General features: G+C 36.4%; 1 protein-coding gene across 4 annotated transcripts in view; it reads right to left on the minus strand.

Annotated features, from left to right (window-relative positions):
- Positions 1 to 14215, minus strand: part of RIPOR2 (RHO family interacting cell polarization regulator 2) — a 114241-nt gene that overhangs the window by 42921 nt on the left and 57105 nt on the right. The window contains exon 1 of one of the 4 annotated variants that reach the window (XM_087961415.1): positions 10431 to 10517. The exons of the other annotated variants lie outside the window; for them this stretch is intronic. The gene's annotated coding sequence lies outside the window, so the exon portion shown is untranslated. Of the gene's footprint in view, positions 1 to 10430; positions 10518 to 14215 lie in introns of those variants that run through there. 4 annotated transcript variants of the gene reach the window in all.

Here is a 14215-nt window from a genome sequence, read left to right on the forward strand (position 1 = left end):
TTTTAGATGAAATCTCCAATATTTTTTCAAATCTTAGGATCCTCATGAATAGAGTTTGAACATAATTGGTCTAGAGATTTTACTTCCTTAAAACGATTCATTTTCAAACTGAAAACAAATATGATGCAGATCCTATTTGCAAAATATCTAGCAAAAAGGTTACAATAGCTAGTAGATAATTCTTCTGAGACATTCGTTCCCTACAGCAAAATAATGGCATTCCACGTGTGGAAAACTCATAGCATTTCACTACCCTTACCATCACTGGAGCACCCTCTAAGTTGATCTGTGTGGTTGGTTGTACTTTTTCATTTTTGCTAACCCCAGTCCAGGGAGCTCTTGTAGAATTTCATTTCTTAAAAAGTTCTCAGTAAACTAAGGTGCATCCCAGGAACCACACACAAGAGAGAAGGCATAGGGGAAAAACCCAATCTAACATCTTTGTCATCTCTACAATATATTCTAGGGATATATTACTCTATATTCTACAATCTTGCAGAGTACCAGATTGCGGTAAACTCCAAAAGAACTCTGCTGGAAATCAGATCCATAAGATGCTTAATATGAACCATCTCCCAAAGAGGTTGATGCTGCTACTAAGTCTTGATCTGATCATGATCAAGATATGATGTTAATGTTTTGTACTTTCATATTATATTCTCCCTGCTCCAAAGTAAAAACAGATCAAGTATGTAAACCCGGGTAGATGTCAGGCCATGCTGATGTGGAATAAGTCCCTGGTGCTCATAGAAACCATGAAATCACAAACCATTCCTGATGCTAAATCCAAGCATGCAGGGGTGGGATTCTACCGGTTCGGACCAGTTCTATAGAACCGGTTGTTATGATTCTGCGCAATTCGGAGAACCAGCAAATTGGGCCCCTGGCTGGTGTGGCTATTCTGCCTTGGCTATTTTTCCATAGAACAAATCCTGCCCAGCACGTATACCTCTCAGGTCAAAATCCACTGAGCTGACAGGAAAGAAGCTGACAGGATTAACTTCAGAAGTCTGTGTCAGCTAAAAGATGTGTATTCAGTATTAAGACATGTTTGCCTGAAAGTATCAGTCACAAAGTTCGTTACTTGTATCACGTAGCCTGGTTTCAATGATTAACTTTGTAACTTCTTTGTCTTCCTGCTATCCCCTGCACCCCCTTCTTTGATTCAGCACAATAAAAGAGGACAGCGCAAAGCAATCGGGGCCGCCGGGACAATTCCATCTGCCCCAGGCGCGATGTGCTGCTTCACCTGAAGAAATCATTTGTTTCGTGTCCTTTTTCTTTGTGCTTCGCACTCACCCTTGCTAGGGTTACCCTAAACTTCGCCCTTGCGAGGGCTCCGCTAAACCTCACCCTTGCGAGGGTCTCACTAAATTGCTTTCTGAAAGGGATTCAGCGACAAGCCGGAAGATCGAAACAACAGACCGGTCGCCGACGCGACAGGCTGGCTCCGCCTCTCCGCCCAGTCAGTCCTTATCGTGCATGCACAACATTGCATGCATGCATGACATCGTTGACTGCGTTCTCCCCCACCCAGTCACTCCTTAAGGTATTTCTTTTTCACCTCTCCCGACGATCAGCTGCTCCGATGATCAGCTGTGCCGGGATCCCCCTCGCTGTCTTACTGCTTTACCCAGGAGGCTTCCCCGAGGCCCAGGAGGCAAAAAAAAGGCGTGCAGGGGGGGTGCTGCCTCCCCACGCTCTGTTTTTTGCCTCCCTGGACCCCAGGAAAGCCTGGGAGCACACTGTACATCAACTTCGACATTACCTTCAAGTTCTCAACCATAACATCTACTGAAATCTGCAAGGATAGAAGCATTCATGCTAATAGAACACTGTATCCTATATGCCCATAAGTGCAGAATACAGTATTAATTCAGTACAAAAATAAGAAACACCAGGAAAGGATTCATGACTATAATTAATTAATACCACCATTTTTCATTTACAGATGATATTCCAATATATGGCTGTTTAATTTCCTTCTGATGATGCATTTTTATGGCTGTAGTTGCTCCTGTTTTTAGTATGAATATGAAACTCCCCGAAATAATCACATGCATTCATTCTTAATTCTTTGTTATTTCTACACTAGTGCATCTATTTAATGAAGACTCTGAATAAAAGGTTTAATTCTATTTCTTCCCTTGGAGAGTTTACAAGTAATAAATTGAAGAGGCTGAACTGTTCTGTCCTATCAATTATGATGATGTTTATATTCTGTTGATTATGGCTAATTAGTAGAATTACAACTCTAAAAGTCAAAGCTATAAAATCCTTCTGAAGGATTTGAAGAACTGAAAATATTACATACACTTAAATTCATTTACTAGAAATGAATATTCTTGTACAGCTTAGCAAAGAAGACTTAGAAGCTCTTAGTCATAAGTTCTCATCTATAATTCTATACTATGTAACACAATGATGATCAGAAATTGCAGTAGTTGTAAATATACAAGATCTAAGTTACTATGAAACCCTTGATTATTATAATTATGATAGAATTGCACCAAATTTAATCTAACTACATTTTAATAAACCACCTTGAGATATTCAGATAAATACATGGAGAATTAAAACTGCACAGGCCACTGAAACCATCCCATCCCAGCTACCAATCATGTTGCTGGAGGGGATACGTACACCTGTTTGCCTTTCTTTTGCCCAGTTTGCCCCCATACAATCTGTTAAATGACTAAAGAGGGCTCAATAATTGCTCTAATCCTTGAATCCCTTATGAACAAAAACATTAGTGATCTGAGGAGAAGTTAATTTCACACGTGCAACAGGAAGTTTGAGCAGACTGGCTAATTTAAGTGAAGCAATTAGGTAAATGCATGCTGGCATCTTTTCAGAGCTTTGGTTTAGATGGATCATATAATACAATTTCTATGAGACACTGGATTAAGTTCACAAAATATTCTTATTATAAAGGACCCCAAGAATTCTAAAACTGCAGAGCTATAATAAAAAAGTGACACAGTACATGCTTGAAGAAGAAAAAGAGGAGGAAGAGAACATTGATCTTCCAGAGTTATAGATCTTTCTCTGTCTCTGACACACACACACTTATCATTTGCTGAAGCCAAGAATCTTCACACACTTATCATTTGCTTGAAGCCAAAAACTTCAAGAAGTTTTTATACACTTTTTTGAAAGAGAAGCAACATAACTAGTGTCACAGACATATTATGACTAATGTCATAGACATATTGCTATGCAAATTAACAAATCAGTGTTCTTTTCAATAAATGTTTCAAGAAGTAGAAGAGATCTTAGAGAAGATCATTTGAATTTTTCCACTACAGCCTTTTATGTATCAGGAATGCTCTCAATCTGACTTTAGAGCGACTCTGAGTTTCTATAACTTAAGTATATGGCTCCCATGATTACTTTAACAACTGCTGCACAAATTCAAGATGATTTGAAATAAAAAAAATATCTATTAGGATTGATACTACATAACTAGAAGTAAAGTTATTGCTGGAAGCTAGCACACTTTGTCATTTTTCTTTCAATTTGATTAGCAGTATTTAATAAGACTGGCATTCTTGGATAAAGATAGAGATCTGACTCCCATTGACTAGACTTTCTTTCAAGTTCTCCTGTTTACTATCCCATCCAGGAAAAACAATCTATCCAAATTACTGTGACTGATCTCTGTACGCACAATACATCTTCAACACAACCTTACTGCATAGATGACTGAGGATGTCTGTACATGAATCTGAAAATAAAAGTGTTGGTTGAAACTGATTCCATATTAGATCTGAAAGTCAAGCTTTTGAAATTTCTCTAGGCCATGCCTAGGAAGGTGATCCCAGAAGATGAGATTTATGCTTTTTTCTATGGCTTGGGTGCCCCTAGATTCTACCTTGTTCTCTATATTTCCAATGAAGCTGCTGGTAAGTTCATCTCAAAGTCTGGAATTTCTCTTTCTCTTTCATTTCTATCTTGAACTTGGAGAAATAGCAAAGATCTTGAACTGTAGTTACTTGACTGGAAGAACACAGGTAAGATTTAATTAAAGTAAAATGGAAATATTTTAGGAATCCCTCAATTTTATAACTGTAGATTTACCAGTATTAAAGGACTTGCTCTTTCCTGAAAGACTACATTCCTAACAAAGAGATAATCCCAATCTGCAATTGTTCTTTACTGTATACATAATTACATTTTTAAAGGAAATATTTTAACAAGCTAGTGTGCTAAATATAACTTCTTCTAGAAATTACAATTAGCCATTTTTATTCATGCCAAGGTCACATTACGATAATACATTGTACATAAGATTGCCTTTAAGTATCTATGAAAATTTCAACTGATCCAAAATGCAACCACCAACTCTTTGACCAGCATGTAAAATGGAGCATACACATCAAATTTTGTACATTTTTGCAGTATTTTTAAGGATTAGCTTAAGGCTACTAGTTGCTTAAGACCAGGAGAAATTAGCTTATTGAGGCAAATCAATCTGCTCTTATAATGAAGAAATAGAGCAATGGCAGTCACTGAGGGAATGCATGTGGGTTACCGTAGTAACTTGCATTCAAGAAGACAATTGCTACCTATGAAAAATGCAAATATAGTGAGTAATAATTGTATTATTGCTGGAAAAGGATATTTCAATGAATTTGTCCACTATATTTGTTTAGGTAAGAACATGCTATTGCCAATTAAGAATCGCAATATTTATCAAACAAGTAGAAATATTTTGACTCTAAAAGTTCATTTTTAAAAACTATACAGAATATCTCATACTTCTTTGCTATGGTGAAATTATGACAGCCCAAAATATCAATGGGTACCAGCTTCAAATGCATGTCAAATACTCTTATTTGTTTCGCCTTAATATTGTAACTGATCTTGTGAATTTTACTGCTGTGTTAGATTTTGGAATCCTATCCATCATTTCTTAACTCTTAAGAATTTCTTTCACATAGATACTGAAGGAAAATTAATATGGAAACAATAGGTGAGAATTAACCGTGATGCAGAAAATGGGTGCAAACATGAAAGGGGTGAAAACCTCAGGAGGAATACTTCACTGTAAGTGCTAAAACATGTGAATTTAGCAGATTTAGCATCACTGCATGTATAAAACAAAGCTGATTAACATACAATTTAAATAGGGGAAAAAATCAGTGTGTGCTTGTATCAGTACTCTGATTTGCAGATACACATACATTTTCAAATGTAAGGCATGGTAGTGTAATCTGCATATGCCACAGGATTAGTAACAAAAAAATCATTTCAACACAGGGACATGAGGATAAGCAACATATGGCTTAACCAAATCTGATAGTATTCTGGATCACTGAATGTTGCAGTCTTTATCTTGAATTTGCTTTATTGCTAAAGTGAAGGATGGTATGTTGGGGGGGAGGGGCTAGATAAGTGGGATTAAAGATTGTGGAATTCTGGACTCAGTTTAGAAGTGACTTGAAGAGCCAGATCAGCCATCTGGTTGGGCTTGTTTGTTTTTTGTTGTCATCCAAGTAGTTGAATGGAAGCCCTCTGATTGCTGCTATTGTACCAACTTCCGGGCTTCCCTATTTTAACTGCTCAATTCTGTGGCCTGGCTAGGGGCGGAGTTTCCCAGACTTATGATACCGGGAGACTTTAAGATACTTCCTCTGGGTGTGTGGTCAGAGGCATCCTGAGGGTTAATTGTACCACAGCCACCATGGATTTCACCCAAGTCATCAAGGGCTAAGCACATAGCATTTAGATCTCCTTTTGTCTTGGAACAGTGATGCGAGAGATGCTAAGGTCAGTTCTTTGTCACATTACCTTACTGTTTTACTACAGTTTCTCCCTGCTGAGGGAGGTAGGACTCATTTGACTGGTCCACCTTTAGTATCTGATAGACTATGTAGAGTTGCAAAGGTTTTTCTGAGGGTCTGGTGCACAATTTGGCTAAGACCTTCATCGTCACTTGGATTGAGAGTATGACAATAGACTAGGATTGGATTGCTCTTATATGTCCTATCCCTATCTGTGGATTCTGGAGAGTCTCTTGGTTTTCAGAATAAGTTCAGGAGATCAAATGCCTAAGAACACCTAATGGAAGAAGATGAATAATTAATCTAGCCAAACACAGATAACAGCCTATATAAAGGATTAAGAGCAGCAAAGTGTGAGTATTGTTACAGCGTAAGAAAAAAAAAGCTTTACATAAATCCCCTTTCTCTATTATGCCAACTTTGTGCAAGGAAATAAAGGAAGGTTCCCATCTTTTTTTTTTAAAAAAAGGGAAAAAACAGATCCAGGAAACTACAGACCAACCAGCCTGACATCAATACCCGGGAAGAACCTGGAAAAGATAAGCAAGGAACAGATCTGGGAACACCTAGAAGCAAGCAAAGTTATAACCAAAGGCCAACACAGATTTGTCAAAAATAGATCATGAAACAATTCTTAATTCATTCTTTGACAAAGTGAGTAAATTAGTGGACCAGCAAAATGTTGTGCACATAGCATACTTGGATTTCAAGGCAGACCACAACCTACTTCTTGGTAAGCTAGAAAAATGTGAGATAGACAGCATCACCACTAGATGGATGCATAATTAGCTGACAACCTGTATTCAACGTGTAACTCTCAATGGAATTACATTTACAGGGACAGAAGTGAGCCATGGGGTACCCCAAGGTTCTGTCTTAAGTATCATCATAAACTATTTAGATGAGGGTATAGAAGGGGAACTTAGTGAATCTGCAGAAGACATCAAGCTGACAGGAATAGCCAACACCCCAGAAACCAGGCTCAAGATCCAGATGGATCTCAATACACTTGACCAGTGGGCCCTATCTAACAAAATGATATTCAAGGTGAGAAAAATAAGGTTTTACACCTAGGCAAAAAAACCCAAATGTACAGGTATAGATTAGGTGAAACTTGGCTCAATAGCAGTAATTGTGAGAGGGATACTGGAGTCCTAGTGGACAGTCACTTAAATATGAGACAGCAATGTGCTGTAGCTGCCAAAAAAGCCAATGCAATCCTAAACTGCAATTAATAGAGGGATAGACTCAAGGTCACATGAAGTGTTAGTACCGCTTTATAAGGTCTTAGTAAGACCACGCTTGGAATACTGCATCTCGTTTTGGTCACCACAATATAAAATAAATATTGAAACTCTGGAAAGAGTGCAGAGAAGAGCAACAATGATGATTAGGAAGTGGAGGCTAAAACATTCCTGTTGCAGGAATCGGATGTACTTAGTTTAGTGAAAAGAAGGACTAGGGGAGACATGATAGCAGTGTTCAAATATCTGACGGGCTGTCACAAAGAATAGGTAAAACCCATTTTTCAAAGCACCAACATGCAAGACAAAAAACAATGGTTAGAAACTAATCAAGGAGAGAGGCATCCTAGAACTAAGGAGAAATTTCCTGACAGTGAGACTAATCAACCAGTGGAATGACTTGCATTCAGAAGTTGTTGGTGTTCCATCACTGGAGGATTTTAAAGAGACTGGACAGCCATTTGTCTGAAATGGTATAGGGTCTCCTGCTTGAGCTGGGTTGGACTAGAAGAACTCCAATGTCCTTTTCAACTCTATTATCCTGCTAAAATCCTCATTTTGTTTCTAACCAGGGCCTGCAATAGTACAACTATTCTGTACTAACTTAACACTTCGGTTATTTTCTTGACAGTATCTTATAATTGCAAGTAGGTAAACATGTAGAAAATTTCTTGAGTTCTGACTTGGGGGGGTGAGGGTTGGCTTCATTTTTTGACTGTTTTGAAAAAAGAAAAAAATACAAATACTTTTCAATGCCACTGTAACTTTTTAAACAGTCACTAAATGAACTATTGTTAAGTTGAGGACTGGAGCAATCGGGGCAGAGCCAAATATGGACAACCTTTTTCCCCACTGATAACTTCTCAGCCAATTAATCACTTCCACACTTTGAGTAAGAATGTCTCTCCTAATCAAAAAAGTAAGGAACAGCCCATTTACTGCACTCCATCACCCCCCAGACCTCTTCTGTACCTAAAAAAATACAGCCCATAACAACATGCGTTTGTAATGGGCTTAAATTACAAAAGGAAAATTCTGTTTTTTGCTGGATAATCTTTTAAGTAATGAAACAGAGCAAATGTAACCAAAATCTCTAGCTCCTTGGCGTTTTCAAAGTACTATGTACTCAGAATGCCTTCCTGTTCATTAAGAGAATTGTCTAATGAAAGCAGTCTCCCAATTGACTTTAAGGAATGCCTCTGCTACTATATACATGACAGCACCTTGGAAGGCACTACAATACTCAATTGCTTTGTTGTCTCTTGTCAGCTGTAGTTCTTTATTCACTGAATGCTCATGAACACAAGAATAGAATGGCTTAGACAAGCAAATGAGAACAATCCCTAACTTCCCTATACTTGAAAGTAATTATTAAAATTAACTTCCTTATTCATTATTTTGGAACAAAAGGCAAGTTTATTCTATTTTATTCAAGTCTATTTTATTTTATTTTTTTATTTCAATCCACATAATTTCTCAGGTATAGGTAATCCTTTATGACAATCAATTATTTTACTTTATCTCATAAAAACTGCTTGTTTTGAAAATTCAGTACAATAGTTAACAATGTAATGCACATGCATAATGTTAGCTCTTCCATTCATTTTGCTGTAATATGATAATCTGTTGGCATGTATTATGGCCAAGTCCATGTTTCTCAAATATCTTTCAGAATATTTATTCCTTCACGGAGAAAACAATGAAATAATTTCAACAGAAGAGTTACAAATTTATGTAGGTATAACATATTTTATGTTTAATTCAAAGCTCCTTTACTTTCATCAGTAATATTTTTATGAGGAACATTAAACTCCTTAGTTTTATTGAATTTTAACTAAACATGTTATGCTTATCTAGCCATCACAGCTTAATACAATTGACTTGCTCACACAACACATTTCTTTCCTTTAGCCAGTGTGTTTTCCTCAAACTTTGGAAAACCATCCTCATTGAAACCTATCTCTGCTTTGTTTCCTTAGAAAATCTGCATCTGAACTCCAGTTGGCAGTGGGCAAATGCAAATGACAATGTTTCCAATGGTTCTGTCCATTTCCATAAACACAAACGTACATATATACACACAAACTATAAATAAATAAATAGCAATAATTAAATAATACAAAGTGCTTCGAGATACACATTATGAAAAAATGGTGGAAAATGGAACGATAGACATAGGACTATAACCAGTACAATAAGATCACATATTTCTTCAAAGTCAGCAAAAGCACTTTGTCAGAATAGAAGAATGATAACACTCATATACTTATATGATTTTATGTTAGAAATTACTATGAGTGTATGAAAGGATTTTATCCATATCCTGAATTTGAAGGGCCAGAGCATAAGAAAATCTAAAACTAATTAGTGAAGGTATGATGAACAAGCTCCACTGAAGGATACATAATTCAAATATTGTTCTCTAAAAAAGCAGTCTGCTTGTAGAGGAAGTATAATGCATCGAAACAGCTTTTTCAAAGATCAAGTAGAACATAATTAATTAATTATGATATTTTCTTGAAAATGGAAGCTTGATTTAGAAATTGTTTTGGCAAATTGTGCTAAAAATTGTAACGCTGAAATGGATTACTTTACCTTCTTTCATATCCTATGGGTGTTCTGTTAATAACAACAGGATCTCATATGTCTACTCTATGAATTTCAGAAAATAAAAAATTAGAATCTATCAGTCACATTTATTCTAAAGTCGGAGCGTCTATTCAGTTAATATTTCCTCTTAAACAAGGTGCATTGCAGGCTAAAACATCAACTGGTTTTATAAATGCAGTTATTAATTTTGCTATTGGAAAAAATAAAATCAAAACTGAAAATATTATTTCAATTAATACCCATGAAACGAATTTCAAATATTTTCCCCTTTGTGGTTGGTACATGTGCCTTTTCAGGCACAAGACAGAGATAGGCTACCTAGCATTTAATATGAAAAAGTAACTTTGCTATATTCAGTATGTCTTTTCACATCACTGACTACTTAGATTATAAATGTTTTAAACAGCTGTTATTATATAAACACAGAGACATAATGCTATTCAAACACTTGAGAGAATTACAATTATGCTGCATTTGATAGGTAACCTTTTCAATTGTTTTGCAATTAACTGAACAATTTCTCAATCTGCAAAACACAGTGCTGTTAATGTGAAATGCCATTTGAACATTCTTCAATAATCACAATATTTTCACAGGTGAATATTTTATTAACAGCAATTCACATCTGAACATCACAAAAATGAATACTATGCCAAAACACGCGGAAATAACTTTGACACAACATGCCACGACAGTATAGCTGTACACCTAGCACTACAATATTTCAAAGGAACGAGAAATAGTCCACGTGACAAGAGAAAAATTAAACAAAAGGGGAAACGTCACTCACCTAAATGTACTGATCCACTCTCATAGTATGGTGGTTGAAAACAATGGATTGCAAGCCCAAATTTTGTCTTCTACATTTGACTGTCGTAAAATGACAGAAGACTAGTTTAGCTTGCACGGCTGTCTCTCCTATGCAGCTAATCCTAGCTGAGTGGTCCTCATTTAAAGGGAGAAAAAGACCACCGTACAGTGGAAGGGGGATGGAGGGAGGAGAGAGAGGGACCGCAACAGCAGCCACCAGCTTGTGCTCAATCAGTAGCTGCTCTGACTCACTCTGCTGCCAGCAGGAGCATCAGTTCTGTTTCCCTGGTAAAGTTACAGTACAGAGAAGAAAGAATGTTTGTGTGTGTGTGTGTGTGTGGAGCGTGAGGCTGTTGCACAGTCTGACTCCAGCATCATCTGTGCTGAGAGTTCAAGGATTAGTGAAACAGCTGTTTGTCAGAGACTTAACTAGCTACTGTATGGAGAGAAGATCTTCTCCTTATCCCTTCATTTGATCACTCTAACATTCTTGTTTCCTCTACAAATATTTATGTAATACAAGTCCTCCATTCCTCACTGGAGCCTGGAGTTTATTTTTTACACAGTGCCAGAGGTGATATAGCAGTTATCCCAAACCTTTGTGTGTGTGTGTGTGTGTGTGTGTGTGTGTGTGTGTGTGTCTGATAGTACATTATTGATTTGGGGTGATGGTCATTGTGTTGAACTTTGTTGATGGAAGCAATCCCATACAATCAGAATTTTGACTGATCCAACGAGAAAACAGATCCTATTTTTAATTTGTTATTTGATTGGCTTATCTTATACATCTGGGCTGTAAATTCTACAATGCGCACAAACTTTTCATGAAGTGCATATTGTGAGATAAATTCTATAATGGTACTGCTAATACTTGCTTATCTTTGTGCCATCTAAGCTGTTCCTGGGTAGATTTTCTAGTACCAAATGCAGTCTTTTGCTTCTTTCTGTCATCCCTACTGTTCCACTTGGAAATGACATATAAATGATAATTACCCTACTACACAAATGATAAAAATCATGCCAATTACATACCATTTAATGAATATAGAGAAATGCAACAGATACTTTCTCCAAACTAATCCACTAAATGAAGGTTTTATTGAGTTTGTTTGCCCTGTGTTTGAAGAAAGTTATTTTATATTATCTCTTCAATACTGGAGAAGGTTTGTCCTTACAACAACCCACATTAAAATATGTCTTGCAGAGCTACCAGGATCATGCTGCCAGCAGCATCCCCAAGGGTGTGCGACAAAACTGGCAAGATGGTGGATGGAGAATTGTGATCTATGATCTGGTTTTTTTATGAAAATGTAGGGCAAAGCTTTCGTTGCAAGGTTCCACTCACCATCTTGTCAATTCTGTCTGCCCTACATACTCCACTGTTCTTCTATCCTTATTAAATTATATCCTCTACTGAGGAGTAATTTCCTACTCCATAAAAACCAGGTCATTAACAATACTATCAAATGTCTTAAATGACTTAAAAATGACTTAAATGACTTTTTTAAAAAGGGGGGAGTTGCTTTAAATTTAAATTAATTTTGCTTTACTAAATGCTTTGTATTTATTAGAAAATGCTATCAGCATGTTATTAGCTATATTGATGTATGGCTTCTCTCTAGTCTAGAGTATTAATGAGCCAAGCTAGCAGGCCATTATGGAGAGCGCAATTTCTTCTTGCCCATCTATCTTGGCCACACATCTGACAAGCTCACTACCCAAAACCATCATGTTCTTTAAAATCAGTTCTGATTTCTATTACTGTCATCTAGAATAAGATATATTTTAAAATACAGGAACATGGACTGCAGTTGATCAAAACATGATCCTTCTGATTGAAAAGGCAACCTTACTTTTCTATGCCCCCTAGGCATTGGTTTTCCAGCTCTGTAGCCTTGCAAATAATGCATTTATGATGGCAGTCATTTGTAATACTCTGTCTCCCTCCCCCCCCCTTTTTTTTATGGCAGAAGGAAAGAATTCACAAGAGGGCTTCACAGAACTGCACATTCCCATTTCTCCTAACGCTTAGCAACCAGAGCAGGCAAGAGGATTCTTTGGGCGTTCTCTCTCTCTCTCTCTTTCTCTCTCTGTGAGAGAGAGGGGGGGGGGAGAGGGAGGGGGGGCTGTACTAGTATAATTAATGCACATGAATGATTTCTGGAAACCAGTTATGTTCTAAAATTTAAAAATGAGAGATGTCCAAAGATGATCTATGCAACCATACTCATGAGATCTATTTATAAACATATTCTTAGGTTTTGTTTTCCCTGTTCTCCTGTGTTTACAAGGCAACATACAAGGCAATTTTGGATGGAGATGTAAGCATCTCTCAGCATAAGTGAAATTATAAGTCGGGGCCATGTGTATCTTAATCACACATTCAAAGCATAGTAAATAATATTACAGGTTACTACTTCAATCTGTTGCTTCTCAAATGTAAAATTATAACTCCTCTAATAGTGCAAATTTTCATTTTGTCATTTGGAAATTTCATCTGGAAACTATTGGCCTTCTGAAACAAAATTTGGAAAACGTTTGCAGATATTTACTTACTTACATACTGTATTTTTATGAGCCCAGTTCACAAGACTCCTGTGTAGTTTATAAGATTCTTAAAAATGGAATCTAAGCTTCACAATCCATCACCTCAAATCTCTTATGAAATAGTTATATCAAAATACAAATTTTTAATAAAAATATCAATGGCAGCCTGGTTTAACTGTAAAAGTCTAAAAGAAAAAAAATCCTACAAATCCAAAATTCCTTCCAAACACTGAGATCACATCAAATCATTTTGATGATGGCCCTTTAAAAGGCCAAGAAAGAACCTTGTAGGACAGGGGTGGGCAACTATGGCCCTTTTATGAATTATGGACTTCAACTCCCAGGATTCCTGAGTAAGCCATGCTTGCTCAGTAATTCTGGGAGTTGAAGTCCATAATTCATAAAGGGCCATAGTTGCCCACCCCTGTTGTAGGAGGATGACCAAGGACAAGGTGTTCTACCACAAAGGGATCACCAGAGAAAAATTGTCTTAATTTCAGTGGTCAGGTGGATCCTAAGCATCTCGCTGGAAACAATCCAGAAAGACAGAATCCACTAGGAGGTGATAGTCGCTAACATTTCCTAAAGTAAACCCATAAAGAGCTTTACACATCAAAACCAGCATTCTGAAATAGAATCCTGTCATAAAGAAATTGACTTAAAAATCCCTAAGTTCTTTTTTTTAATTGATTTTCTATTAAATACATTTCTTAGTGTTTAACAAACATCATGTTGTCTGTGTATTTCATGTGCTTAACAATACAAATTTACATTCTTAATCTCCACCCCTTTTTTTCCAACCATTGGTAAAATAGATTTTAAAAATCCCTAAGTTCTTAATGAAGAACAAATAATATTTAAAACTGAGGTGAAAAACCTGATTATATAATATGAAATAGCATCATTCACTTTTACTGGTCTGAAATAACTAGCTTCATTTTCTTTGCTCATGTGCAGTGATAAATTCTTTTTTATAATAATTTTATTAAGCATTATGGTTAAAATAACTAATACAAACTGTAAAAATAATGAATAAAAATTAGAAATTGCAGAAGAGAAGGAAAAAATGGAAAGGAAAAAATTTAAAGAAATAACTTCCCTTTCATAACAAGTCACAACCAAATTAGTAACTTATCAACAAATGATACAACAAATGATCTCTTCTTCCCATAATCTCTTACGTTTAAACAAATCTTTAAAGTATCGTTGTTTTGCTCA

Source organism: Notechis scutatus, chromosome 3 (genome assembly GCF_049901735.1).
Source record: "Notechis scutatus isolate UNSWTSFEM ecotype Mainland chromosome 3, rNotScu1.2, whole genome shotgun sequence".
Lineage (NCBI taxonomy): Eukaryota > Metazoa > Chordata > Lepidosauria > Squamata > Elapidae > Notechis > Notechis scutatus.